This window comes from Pseudorasbora parva, chromosome 5, assembly GCF_024679245.1.
Source record: "Pseudorasbora parva isolate DD20220531a chromosome 5, ASM2467924v1, whole genome shotgun sequence".
Taxonomy (NCBI): domain Eukaryota; kingdom Metazoa; phylum Chordata; class Actinopteri; order Cypriniformes; family Gobionidae; genus Pseudorasbora; species Pseudorasbora parva.
The window spans coordinates 34848466-34863819 of record NC_090176.1 but is presented as its reverse complement, the minus strand read 5'-3'; the positions used below and the strand labels follow the sequence as shown (position 1 = coordinate 34863819).

General features: G+C 37.7%; 1 long non-coding RNA gene across 1 annotated transcript; it reads left to right on the top strand.

Moving 5' to 3' along the window:
• The first annotated feature begins 6777 nt into the window (after window positions 1-6777).
• On the top strand, window positions 6778-10312 carry LOC137076114 (uncharacterized). The gene is made up of 3 exons (XR_010905202.1): window positions 6778-7096; window positions 7205-7311; window positions 10062-10312. It is a non-coding gene; the product is annotated as an uncharacterized lncRNA (long non-coding RNA).
• Window positions 10313-15354: the final 5042 nt, after the last annotated feature.

The following is a 15354-nucleotide window of genomic DNA, read 5'->3' as shown; positions in this document are numbered from 1 at the left end:
CAAATTTTTGAAAGACTTTTATGCTCACTAAGGCTATTTATTTTTTATCTCCAATTCAGTAAAAACCATGATACAGTGAAATTACTATTTAAAATAAATGTTTCTTCAGTGTCACATGATCCTTTAGACATAATTCTTTAAAAATGCCCAAGAAATATTATTATTATTATTATTATTTATTTTATTTTATTTTTTTGGAAACCTTTAAAAAGGAGTGCCTCCTTTCTTTTCAAATTCAAGGTAAAAGATAAACAGTCCATCTTTGATTCTCTCTAACCAAATTTAAAAAGCATATGTGTTGCTAACGAATATCACAGCAAGGCAGTGAGTTCATTCATTTTTGATCTGAGGTACTTTATAAAACATGCCTCTAGTATGATTTAAGAGGAATAACTGAGACAAAAAAATACAGGTAAATATGTCAAAACTAACATATTTTCCATATTGTGATGTTATCTAACCATTATGAACCCATTTCAGTTGAGACTCCCTCTCCTGTTCAAACCAGTAGCCTAACAATTAAGCTTTGCCGTTTCCACACCAGCAGCTCTAGGAATTGTCTGCGATTCTTTGAATCCAAGAGCCGGTAGAATTTATCTTGAGTGAAAACAAGGGAAATCCTTTTTTACAGTCAGTGACCTGAGGATTATTTAAGCTTCAGCACTTTGGCTAGCTCGTAGTGTAGCACTTGACACGTGCCGCTTTGTGAACGTTATTAGCCGCTTGGCCCCACAGTATGTTTAGATGAACAAGCCCTGAATCACATTTTACAGCTCAGAGCTCCTCTGACAGACTGCTAATCAATCTGACAGGATGTTGTCCATGTTGCTCTTCTAAAATGCTCCCTGGTCCACCCTGCAGTCCTTTAAACAAAACTAATGGGTTGTGATGTCGGCTCTCCGACTTCCAGTCTAATTGATGTACATTTTGCAGATCTTCCCAGAACGGTAGCTGCCATTCGGCACAGTACATCCGCTCCTCTGACACCGGGTCAGGATTCACGCATACGTGTGATTATTAGGATGGCACTCATTAGGGAGCATCTTGCCTGACACTGTCGTTGCCCCGCTCTGAGGAGCACTCCACGAATTACTGCAATACTCTGCCCGGCATTTTAAAAAGGACTGATTGTCACACGCGATGCCGCCACCACCAGTCCCTGCGTCCACCTCTGCCCTACTGTGATTAATTGTTCGCGATGGGCAAGTAGAGGCCATTGATGCCAGCTGCTGGTCTGGGTTTGTTGAATTAATATCATGGACATTTTCTGCCAACCCTGCCCTGTCATTCACAAGTCCTTGAGACGTGAAACAAGTGTAGACGTATGCTTAGCCTACATGTATTTTTGTATTTTCTGAATCCTGATTTTCTGATATAGCCTACTATCATGCATTTATTTGATTCAGTTCAAACCAAAAAAATCTGTTTAAAATATGTGCCAAGTTTTTTTTTTTTTTTAAAGAAATGTAGCCTATTTAGAAATTAAGTTGTACACATTTTAAAACCGGAACTAGCATAGCCTTGTCATAAAAAATTTAAAATATATTATATTTTAAGTGACTTATTGACCTTGGCATGCAGCTATGAGAGCCTGCAGGTTCCTTTATATACAATTTCCTGTTTTCTTGAAAAATGCCCTTACTTTTCTTACAACATTGACATTTTTATTTGTATTTTTCTCAGTGAGATGAGTGTCACCTTATTGATCTAGCAGCCAATGTAATACCATAAAGCAAAAGTATAAACATCAAAATAAGCCTGGTTGTTAAAAAAAAAAGTATTTTACTCAAGGCAGCCTTTTTAGCTGTTTTGCACAACAAAATGAGATGCTCTGGATCTTCCTGGGGAAAAAAAACTGGTGCACTGAGATGGAAATTTATTAACTGGCACCAGTTAATGTGTGCATTATTCATTTCTGGTAAGCATGAAAAATGATTTAAAGAGGTTTGAAATTGCAGCTGCAAAGGCTGACTGCACCGAGCCAAACTTGTTCATTTGATCCTTTAGAGATGCAGAGGGGTGTGAGCTGCTCTCTGGACAGGGTTTACAGTAACAGCTGTGCTCCTCTCACAAGGGGGCGGCCACTCGGCCGGGCGGTGGGCCGCTCTGAACAGATGGAAAAATACATCAGAGCTCTCTCACTGTTATTAAAAACACAATATCCTCTGCTTTTTAGGGTTTAAGGCGGGTGGGGGTGAATAGGGCGGGACAGGATCGAACGGAATGGGTGTTAGGTAATTTCTTAAAGTCTGGTTTTCCTGAAATCAGAGAAAGGGAGACTTGGTATTTTTCTCATGTCAATCGCGGAGGGCTTCTTGCGTTCTTTGTGTCTGTGTGTTTTTCTTGGTCTCTCTCTCTCAGCACCACCCCTCTTTAGCTCAGCGAGGGCAGCGAGGAGGAAACGGTGCCAGTGGCATATGGCTTGCCACTGCGCTAAACATCCATACTACAGACAGGTCCATCAGTCACAGCTCTGGCCGTGTGAGAGGCGAGTATGGGTGCCTGATAGATGGTGTTTAGAGCTTACCTGCTGTTACGACATCACCACTGAAACACTGGGCTCCCCCCAAAAGCCCACGCCGACACTGGAAACCGCAAAGCGTGAAATACCACGTCTGGAAGTGCCTACCGAGTCAGCCGAGTTACAACAAATAATAGATAAGCTATTTAAACCCTCAGTTAGGGACCCTGGGTCAGAGCCGCACGCATGCCAATTAATACACAACATCTGCCATAGAGGGGATGTATATGAGGAGCCTCGATTCGATTTTGGTCATTTCAGAACAAATGTTTCCATTGCAAGAGTGGGCACTAAATTGGTTAGAAGATTGGGTCAAATTGGACCATTCTTCTCAAAGCCTTGTCTGATTCTATGCGGAAAGGTTTGTCTTTGTTCCTACTTGGGCCCGGCGTTTTTCTGCCAAATTTAACAGAAGGCTCTGAGGGTAAAGGGGGTCCACCCCACCATTACCTTCTGCTGCTGAGCAACTACCCAGCAAAGACAATCGCTCAGAACCCTGCTGCCTGCACCACAATGTGAAAATCCTTTAATTGGACCTTTATTTATTTTTTCCATCTCACATTCTTCGTCAGAGTTGCTGGATTATATATATATATATATATATATATATATATATATATATATATATATATATATATATATATATATATATATATATATACATAAAAGACTTTCAAACTTAAAGTAGAATTCATTTTCTCCATACATAAAAATTAAGCTAATGCATATGTTTTAATTTATTATTCAGAACTTACTTTTAATAGTAAAGCATAACATTTTAGCATAACTTTTTAATCAATGAAATACTAGAGAATCAATAATGGCCAACAAAATATGCAATGCATTTCTACTAGTCTACAGCTCCAGAATGTCTACTAAACAAGTCTGCAACTCCAGAACTGATCACTGGGGGCAGTGCTGTCCAAGAAACTACTTGCAAAATATCTTCAAAAAAAAAAAAAATCTCTTGTGTGAAATAAGATGGCATGCTACTTATTAAAACAAGCCAGCAAACAAATATCTACAAAAATGTAAAGGTTAGACAAATTTGTGAAATTCTTTAAATTAAATATATATCAGAATATGTATTTATTTAAAAGAGAGATAAGGAAAGGACAAGTATACAGTATTGTTCACAGTCTAAAAAATATTCACAGTTTGATCACCCAAACTCCAGTTAAAATAAAATAAAATATGAGACAATATTGTTTTATAACACTCTGAATGAAATATTCATCATACAAATAATGCCAATAATTCTACCACTACGAGTCTACCACCAATCATGATCTTGCACTCTGTTGAAAATCCTGAACAAACCACACTGATTAAAAACGTTCATGTGCATATCAAAAGGAAGTGTACAAGGGGAGGATGTGTTATATAATTAACACATACAGTCTCTAAATAAATAAACAGTCAAACTGGAGCCAAGGAGGCCCTGTTTTTTTGTGTTAATGCACTATTGGATTTCCAAACATTTAAATGGTCTAATTAATGTCTCACTCACTGTGTTCTTATTACTAAAAAGGCTAATTATGCAGATGGATAACATCAGAGCTAGAGCATTTACATGTAAAATCGGAAAGCCATTTACTAAATGAGCATTCTTTCCATCTGTTGGTAGAATATTATAATTCTGTGCCTCTGCACGTTTGAAGATACTACACTGAAATTATGTTTCAGTGCTCTGAAGTATTCCAATTGGATTCCATAATATAACATCATAGTACTCACATTACCTTACATCCAACACTGAAATAAAACAAATAACTATGTATATATATATATATTTCCTACTTTATACACATATTTCATACATATACTACATAAAAAAGAAATTGAATTTACAAAAACCAATCTATTCTTAATTGCTTCACTCTATTTGCTTAAATGTGTTCAGTCATTTGTTCTTCATAACCCTGTGAAAGAGTTACATGTTTATTTCTCTGTTCACTCCACTGACTAATCTCTTCATTAATAAGTCATAATTGCAGACATTAAATAACCACAACAGATTCCCCTCCGACTGAATGCTAAGCATTGCTAGCCAAGCGCTTAACTACTTCATATTTGCCCCTGTTCCACCCGGTGGAATCCATAGATTGTAAATTAGGTCTGATGATATACTCCACACGGCCTGGGCCCCTGAGTCAGGGCAGGGAGAGGCCACGGGGCACATTGTCCTCTTGACTTTCCGTGCACTCTTTGTTTTTTTCTTTTCTCTCAACAAAGCAATCAAGTGGCATATCGCACATGACAGGATGTAAAATACATTCATTTGCATGAATTTAGAGACTGCTTTGACTTTGCTTTATGTGTGTGACTGACCGACGACTCCATAAAATTCACTTTAGCAGCGGGGGTTCCGAGACCTCGCTAAATACTACGGCAATACTCCTGTCAACAGCCTGTCAATCATCAGAGGGCAAATGAGGCTGATACGAGCTGCAGTCGTATAGAAACGGAAAGGCATTTTAATAACAATGATTAAAAGCCAAACTACTATAAATAAGAAAATACGTTAAATGAGTGTGAAATAAACATCCAAAATGTATTATAATGTTCACATTACATAAAAGAGTTAATAATGGGTGGTCTCAGGGTTAAGTCACAGACCAGATAAATTACTCAATCATTCCAAAAGGGAAAGAAAAAAGATTTGTCACCTGTTTTACAATATAAAACCGGATCAGTGTCACTCCTCCTCACTTGTCTTGGTTTCACAGTCCATTAAATGATTAACAACAGAGGGCCAACACAAACGTCCACAGAAAAAGAAGGAATAAGCAGCTTTCTGAAAGACTTTGAGGGGCCCGACGTAGCTACACTCAGTGCGACAGCTGAATTTTCTGCTTATAAAAAGCAGATCTGGTGAGGTGCAGCATTCATAGTACAATTCAGCCCACATGTGCATGCTACTGTTGCCTACTAAATATAACAAGGGATTTATTTCAGACAACTGGGAATCAAATCTAAAGCTTCTTCAATATAATGTAATATAAATACACTATAAACAGTTTTTACTCTGCTGAGTCCTGAAATGGACAGTACAATCAAGAGCATGGAGAAATGACAGGAAGATTATATGGTTTTCTGAACCGTTATTAATGGACAAATACACTCTGTGTTTTAGGGGTCTTCAAATTGAAAGCGTAAAGAAAAATGTAAACAATTTAATAACAAAAAGGTTTACTTGAATTAAGTTTAGCACATTTTTATTATTTGTGACCCTGCACCATGGTCATAAGGGTACGTTTTTCGAAACTGAGATTTATACGTCATCTGAAAGCTGAATAAATAAGCTTCCCATTGATGTTTGCTAGGATAGGACTATAGGAATATTTGACCGGGATACACACATGTGAAAATCTGGAATATGAGGACAAAAAATAATAAAATAAAACCCTTTAAAGTCCTTAGCTATGCATTTTAATACTAAAAATAGTGATATATTTAAGGTAATAAATTTACAAAATATCTTCATGGAACATGATCTTTACTTAATATCTTAATGATTTTTGGCATAAAAGAAAAATCAATAATTTTGACCCATACAATGTACTGTTGCTATTGCCACAAATATACCCATGCGACTTATGATTGGTTTTGTGGTTAATTTGATTAATAATTTATCAGTGCTGATTTCATTATCGATGTCTATTCAAAACTTAATTTTAATCAAATAATGTTATATCATAGAGAACTGATATAAAACTGAACATGAATGTGCAATATTTAAAGTAACAAAAATCATGACTATAACTGACATTAATATTATTGCATTATTAGGCCTATTTAAATTTGACTGGTCAGATTTTTATTACAGTTTAAATACATTTTATTATGAGAATGTTTTTCCATAACAGAGGATTATCAGAAGAGTTTCAAAGTGGTATTGAAGGAAATTAATTTCAGTGGCTCAGGGGCCTGAATTTGGGTTCCATACTTGCTGAAGACTTGAGAGAGGAGGTTAAGCTTCTTTTAATTTTTTTTTAAACAACATTATGTAGAATATAAAATATCTACATGTAATGAAAAAGCCTTCACAAAGTCAAATCCTTCTTGAATAAAAAAAAAATCTGGCTGTAAAATACAGTCATGTAAAATTATTGTTCTCTGCGAAATCTATTGATGGATAAAATTATGAAAACAATTTTCACATCTTGAAAAAAAGGAGGGCTGTTTTCCCTCTGCTTGGATAGGAGGATAACATTTTTGAGGCGCAAAGGTGCTCTGCTCGCCGGGCAGCCCAGTCAGACACGAGCGAGCAGGGCCAGAGGGGTTGTGTTCTCCCTGCGTTTCCCAGCCCGACGGACATCACCACCACAGCGCTGAACGCAGGACGCCAGCGCTGTCTTCTGGCACTTCCCGGGGCCAGTGCCGACTCAGCGTGGTCACAGACTTACTCAGCAGCCACACCTTTACACCAGACTCAAACACTCACACATGCATCCACAGCAGCACACGCTCCAAGATCCTGGCCTGCTCCTCTTGTCACCAGCTGACGGCTGCGCTCCAGCGCGAGCGATGCTAATTAAAGTCCACCCACAGCATGATTCACCGAATGGCGAGGTAACGGATGGATATTACTGACGCTGTATCTACAGCCCCTGTTTGGCTCTCTTAATATCAATATTTCAAGACAAATGCTCACCTTCCTTGTCAAAACATTAATTACAGGTCAGGTGAGGAAATGACAGAATCGTCATGTGCAGGTCTGGTGAAGTTTTGCAAAAAATCCAGAAGATGGCAACCTATCTCTGATGCACATCTGATCACTTGTTTAGGTATTTATCAAAGCCTCATTGTTTTCTATATTTTATGGCTATACTCGGGGGTGATGCTCTGGTAAATGTTGCAAATAATGCATTCTATGGCCTCAGCTACCCATATTATATTTCTTTTGACTGACAATTTTTGAGAAGGCACATTGAAACAACTTCATCTGATGGATACAGTGTACTGAAATCTTCCTCCATTGATGTTCAAATGTGAAATAAGCCTTAGGATTTACTTTATAATATCAAGATAGATTTCTAAAGATTTCTTAAAAATGAAAACAACTGAATGCTAAGGCAGTTTGTTTATTCACGAGAAGGATTCCTCAGTCTCTCCGTGTAGCCTACATATAAAACCATATAAATTTGATGTCACTTGCAGACTTTTAGATTTATCATGGTAAACAACTTAATATTTGATATCAACGGAGATCTGCCTGCTCATTTGTTCAGCTTATTCCATAAGCGGAGTGAACATGCAATGATAACGTATTGGCTGTCCAGGGAATTGAGAAATTTCTGGCCAGACTGACGTGAACTTGGACTAGATTGAAAGACCTCCACCAGTCACATTCACTTTGTCAATGAATCATTTCAGAGTCAGACTCTCCATCTGTAAAGAGATTGGAACTGTATATAGGTTGATAATTACGCTAGATTGGGCCATTATGGTATCCAGGTTCACATATAACTGACACTGGCTTTTAGGCATTATGAGCTATTTACTGTACAGTTTGACCATAAGAATGATCTCTTTATGATAATTCTCAGAGGAAAAGACATGGTCCATTGAGGGAAGAGATGGACAGGGGTTTGCTCAACACTGTTGAATAGCCACGTTGTGATCTCAGGGCCGATTTAAACGGAACACCATGAGACTTGACCAAATTAGAATGAAGCTTTACTCTGCTGGACTTTCTCTGCATCAAGACACACTGGATTAAAAGCACACTGGAGATACAGCCCGCCAAAGACGAACTGCTAGTGGGAAAGCCGTGCTCATTAATATACACTCAAGGAGGATGAGATTGAGTGGAAGGTGAAGGAATGAGCAATAGATGGTGCTGGTAAAAAACAAAAACAAAAAACTTGTGCTCTGACTATCTGAGACTACCACAAATTCCAATGTTTTTCTAGGTTGGCTTAAGCAAACAAACCAAAAAATAAAATAAAAAGTATTTATGTATTAACTATTTTTTTTGTATCTTATTTTTCAGGTAAAATGTCTAATTTTTTTATTTATTTCCTTGAAACAGTACATTTACGCAATATATCATATTTAGACTTGCTTTCAGAGAATGTATGTTTTTCTAGAAAAAGTACATACTTTTGAGTGTGGACCAGAAGAGTAGACTTTGGTTGCATCTGAAATAGCATAATTAAAGGGATACTTCACCGCTTTTTCATATTAAACTATGTTATTCCATTAACTTAAACGAGTTGATACAACAAGTTGATACAAGTGTTTTGCAATACATTATTAACACAATAAGTACATTGTACTTATTTTTTATGCAAATACAAAGAAGTTAAGGCCACCTTATAAAGTGGGAACGGCAATATTAGTCAATAGAGTGTACACAGATCCCCACTTCAAAAACTACCAGAAATATTAGACCATCTTTTAGCATACATTTTTCAACATACTATGCTTTGGGACACTCTTATTCTAATCTCACATACTATTTAGGATGGGTGGTCTGCACATTGGGATGCAGGGACTATCTTGTGTTTCCCTGTCTTATCTGGGTTTTGGATTCTTATTTTGAAGTATAGTTGTGTTACCATTGTTCCTTTGTCTCCATTGTCTCTATAGTTACTAATCCTTCACACCTGTTTTGCCCTTGTTACTTTGTGTATTAATGCTGCCTTAACATGCTATATGAATTATTGTAAATACGAGTTTCCTAGATAAAAATTGCACATGAACGCCCTCTGATGTTGTGTTTACCATTGGGAAGTAATTTTAATACCCAAATTCCCAAATGGGTGTGCCACTAACTTTAAACATGGTGGCGGGGAGAACTACTGCTGTGACAGGTATGATTTAATGTTTTTTCCCCAAAGCAGCTAGATCATCTTGTTATTAATGTAATGCATATTTACATCACAGCAAAAGAGCTTGCCGAAATGTAACCGAAATGACAGAATCTACAAAAAGCATCATAAATGTTTATAGTTGTCAGTACATGTGACACTACATATTATTTTGTTTTTAATAATATTTTCCCAATAAATAGGCAAGAATAAACATGGTGTCCTCCATGATTTTTTTTATTCCGACAACAAAGCACTTGAATGCAATGCAACAAGCTCATCATCATGACTTCTGAATTGGGAAATATGAGATTTCAGATAACATGCGAGGCAGCATTAATCCCCAGCATTTCTTCTGTTCTTTGTCTGGTGTTAATTCACTAAAACAGCCATGTTACAGTATCCTTATTACAAGTACATTGTGTCTTTTTTTCATGCATTTTAAGAAGAAAAAAAGTAGGGGAAACAGCCAGTGCAGTGAGACCAATACACATATTCAAGAAAACATGTCTTTATATTTTAACTTTTTTTTAAAAAAGCAATCAAAAATAGCTTTTTTTTTGTTCAGTAGCACATTGCATGATTTATTCTAATGAGAATCCACTCCCTCAACCCTTTCAAAATATCCAAATATTTCGTTTATAGCATAAAGCGCCGTTTTTATGTTTGCATTTCTGGTGTTGATCTTGTTAAACCTCACCTAATACTTTGTTCTTTCCCAGTGCATGACTATAAATCAAAAGTGGCAGACCACTGTTTAGAGACAAGAGATGACAACTGATGGTGTCTGGGATCAAAGACCTGATCAAAACATGACATTGGACGTCAGATCCAACAGAGCCGATCATGTGTGTTTAGAAAAAATTACAGGACTTCCAATTGATCAGCCATTCTGATGAGATGAAATGTTCTCATCAAAGCTGGAACACCTAATGGGGGAAATCACAGTCTCTGTACAAGCAGTACCATTATCTCCAGGGCATCTGTACACATTTGTGTCCACAGCTGAGAGTGAGTGTCCCGGCCTGGTTCGTAGGTTCATGCAGGAGTCTGACCTATTCTACCACCCTCCCGAGTGTCACGTTTGATGCTCCTGGTAGGATCCATCATGTGGTTGGCAGGCTGGCTGATAAACAGGCCTGTCCTATGGGATATTATGTGTATGTGTGTGTAGGCTCTCCAACAGCTGGGTGGAGGAGCTGAAGAGTGGTGGAGCTTGCAGATGTGAATCTGGAAGCGACAGAAGGTATCGGCGCACACATGTTTGTTTTTCCACCTCTCCTGGAGGAAAACAGAGGCCCTTGATCTAGTGCTGAGCAAAACAGTTAGCTTTTGTTTCAAGAGATGAAAACCAGTGTCGCTGTGAGGAGGGGCGAGAAAATGAAAGAAAAAGGGGGGTCGCTTGAAGTCCGGAAACTGAATGAAGAGACTGGGTGGTCACTCGCAGGCTGCTGTGACCCTTGACCTGGTGTACACATGATCAAGAGGCTCTCTCTAAACACTGTTACACAGCCAACAGTTATCATGAAAGACACCGGATCGCATGTACCAAAAGGGTCTCTCACCTTTTCCATTGATTTCTGTCTTTATCCCTAGTTTCTCTATCGTTTTTCTCTCTGTGACCACTGGACTAGGTGACTTCTGAGCGGGAGACTGATGTAGAAGCCTTCCAAGGTGTACAGGAGGCCCCCCGCAGTCCATGCTGTGCAGGGGGCCTGCTAACAGCGTTATGAGTCAATTATAATAGGGTTCCAATTTGCATATCTAGAGCTGTTTCTACTCCACAAAAAGCCTATATACTGTATACACGGACTGTTAATTGATGCAGACTTTTTACTGCTAAACAAATTAATGTACTTACACAAGCATGAATATATTTCAAAAACATCAGAATGACATGAACTTGCAATGAACATTATTTTAGAATTTGTTAATGTTAATATAATAAATCTGTTAGTTAATTTATATAATTATATATTTTTATGAATGAACATTAAAAAAACTATATTGTAAATTAAATATACAGTCCATCCGCAAAGTATTCACAGCACTTCACTTTTTCCACATTTTTTGTTACAACCTTTTTCCAAAAATGTATTAAATTAAATTTTTTCCACCTCAATTCTACAAAAAATACCCCATAATGACAATGTAAAAGAAGTTAGTTTGAAAGCATTGCAAAAAAAAATAAAAGAATAAAAACGTAATTACAACCTTTGCTCTGTACTTTGTTGAAGCAACTTTGGCACCAATTACAGCCTCAAGTCTTTTTGAAAGTTCTCCCATTCTTCTTTGCAGCACCTCTCCAGCTCATCAGGTTGGATGGGGAGCATCGGTGCACAGTCATTTTCAGATCTCTCCAGAGATGTTCAATTGGGTACAAGTCTAGGCTCTGGCTGGGCCACTTAAGGACATTCAAAGAGTTGTCCCGTAGCCACTCTTTTGTTATCTTGGCTGTGTGCTTAGGATCATTGTTGTGTTGGAAGATGAACCTTCACCCCAGTCTGAGGTCCAGAGCGCTCCAGAGCAGGTTTTTCTTTTATCAAGGATGTCTGTTGCATTTATATTTCCCTCGATCCTGACTAGTCTCTCAGTTCCTACCGCTGAAAAACATCCCCACAGCATGATGCTGCCACCACAATGCTTCACTATATAGATGGTATTGGCCAGGTGATGAGCAGTGCCTGGTTTCCTCCAGACATGATGCTTGCCATTCAACCTTGGTTTCATCAAACCAGAGAATCTTGTTTCTCATGGTCTGAGAGTCCTCCAGGTGCCTTTTGGCAAACTCCAGGTGGGCTGTCATGTGCCGTCTAGCCACTCTACCATACAGGCCTGATTAGTGAAGTTCTACAGAGATGGTTGTTCTTCTGGACGGTTCTCCTCTCTCCACAGAGAAACACTGGAGCTCTGTCAGTAACCATCAGATTCTTAAACACCTCCCTGACTAAGGCCCTTCTCCCCTTATCGCTCAGTTTGGCCCGGCAGCCAGCTCTAGGAAGAGTCCTGGTGGTTCCAAACATCTTCCATTTATGGATGATGGAGGCCACCGTGCTTTAATGTGTTCAATGCTCCTTACCCAAATCTGTGCCTTAACACAATCCTGTCTCTGAGGTCTACAGAAAATTCCTTGAACTTCATGGTTTGGTTTGTGCATGGCTTTGGCATGCACTGTTAACTGTGGGACCTTATATATACAGGAGTGTGTCTTTCCAAATCATGTCCAATTAACTGAATTTACCACAGGTGGACTACAATCAAGTTTTCGGAACATCAAGGATGATCAGTGGAAACCGGATGCACCTGAGCTCAATTTTGAGTATCATGGCAAAGGTTGTGAATACTTATATACATGGGATTTTTTTTTCTTCAGTTTTTTCTGTTATAAATTTGCAATGATTTAACACAAACTTCTTTCACCATGTCATTATGTGGTATTGGTTGCAGAATTGAGGAAAACATATAAATTTAATCCATTTTGGAATAAGGCTGTAACATAATATAATGTAGAAAAAATGAAGCGCTGTGAATACTTTCGGGATGCACTGTTATATATATATATATATATATATATATATATATATATATATATATATATATATATATATATATATATATTATTTATAGTATATTTAAACTGTTAAAATATGATATTAATAAATGTCAATAATAAGTCATATTAACTTATTTAAAAATGTTGTAAAAAATATTTCTCCCTCTTAGTCCATACCCAATGCATTAATAAATAAAAGTCCTTATTATAAAGTCCCTTGATCACTTCGAGAACCTACTTGTGGGCGGGGCATCGTCTCATAGTTCACAGGAGGGCCCAGAGAATTGCAGAATGCGACTGTTCTACTGATTTAAGCTTTGCTGTTCAATCTGCTGTCTATATTCCTCTGAAATAAACTGTTCTTCATGAAACAATCCTTCATGAAGTTTATTATCGATCTCTCCGAGTTCAAATAAGCACTTTGGATGAGGCACCAGTAACCTCCATGTTCTTCAGATGAAATAGCCATATTTGGTTTGGAATAATAAGAGGGTGGGAAAGTCCTTGCAAAATGATGGGCTTTTTTTATTCAGCATGCACTGAATGAACACCATGCTATTTTTAATTGGGTTCTCTTTGATTGGTGGAGTTTTCATTTGTTAACTTTGGCACATACACCCCAATAACCTTCAAATATATATTGTCTGATTATACATGCCCACGAGTGCTTTTCTTCAAAGCGCTGTGTGCTGTGGGTGTGTGTGCTAGCAGGCGGAGTGGTGGCAGCCTGTTAGCATTCTGCCTTGACGACTCCATCAGCCCAGTCTCAAGGTAGCTGTCAATCAGAATGCATCATTTAATTCAACAGCACTCCAAGGACTTTTCCTCCTGCAATGCCCATGACAGCAGAGCTACGGCTCTATTCACTGATGTGCACAGTTGTATTTGCAATGTTCTAATAATTAGAGCGAGTGAGAGAGAGGATGTGGAGAGGTGAAGGGAAAAAAACAGCAACAAGTCTCAGTACGCACACTCAAGACGGTTCATTTTCGAGAGAGGCACTGGAAGCGCTGTGCTTCTGCAGCACGGTGGCACAGCGCTAAATAACAGTGACAACGCTGCATTCATGCTCTTTGGAGAGACGTGAATTCATTCTCAGCTCACTCTAATTAGATTAATGGTGTTGTGCCATACAAAGTTGGCCCACTTCACATTAGATAGTGTACGAATGAAGACAAACACTTATTTCAATTCCAGGCAGAGAAAAGCAGTGGCCAGGGTAGTTAGCATAGCCCTTTATGGTGCAATGAGATGTTAATTGTCTGCCATTACCTCTAAACTGCTTGCTTGTTGTATTAATCACAGCGCTAATTGATGCAGAGATAGAAACGTAGCCACAGGCGAGAACGTGAAGGAGAGAGAGTTGTAGATGCTAGATAAAGGATTTATCGCGTGAACCATATGGAGATGACATGGCTTTGAATACTCCTCAACATGCCTAGTAGCGCTACTTTCCTTGATAAGTTCTAGTGCAGGATTTTTATTAATTTTTTACTAACACTTTTTAATTTAAGAGAAAGGCACTTCAAAAGGGTGGTGAAGCATGAATACCAGATGTAATGTGTTTGTGTGTCCATATGTACTCAACACAGTGATGAACAACAGAGATGTGAAAGAAACAAAGGGTCTTTGGTTATTAGAAATAACCTCCTTTCTTAGGAAAATGCACACAGATTGCCATTAAATATTAAGCTGTGACTTAAACTATTTGCATTTAATTTTACAACAGCACTTGTTTCTGTATAATTATTGTTTTTATTCAATATTTGTTATGTCACAGGGATATTTAAGTGAACCGCAAAATTATGAAAAACTTAAAAGAAAGGGTCACGCCCAAAATAAGTAAAAAAAAAAAAAAAAAACTTTTGACAGATTTCCAAAAACAGAATGATTTATGTGATCCGTGAATAATGTCAACCATGAACGCAGAGGCATGTGTTCAAACCTCAAGATTATTTTTGGATAAAAAAGCCAAAAACTAAATAAATATCTTGTGGGTAAAATCACTTTTCCTGTATCAATATCCTATATCCTTTTGTTATATCAAAATATAACAACTGCTATTTTTCATACAATAAAACACAGTTATCATTCTTTCGATTGTCTTTTGCTCACCATGGCTGCATTTATTTGGCTAAATCATGGCTGGTATCATGGCTCCAAAATACAGTAAAAACAGTAACATTATATTTTAAAATAAGTGTTTCTATTTTATTATATATTCTAAAATGTATTTCTCTTAGGCAACACTGAAAGTTGAATGATCCTTCAGAAATCATTCTAATATGACGATTTGGTGCTCAAGATACATTTCTTATTATTATCAATGTTAATCATCTTCATTTTTGGTGAATACCGTGATGCATGCCAGTGGATTTATAATCATACATATCCAAAATACATTTTAATGCACCTGTTCTTACAGTCAAAGGTAACCTAGAGTTAGTTCAATGCACAAAAGG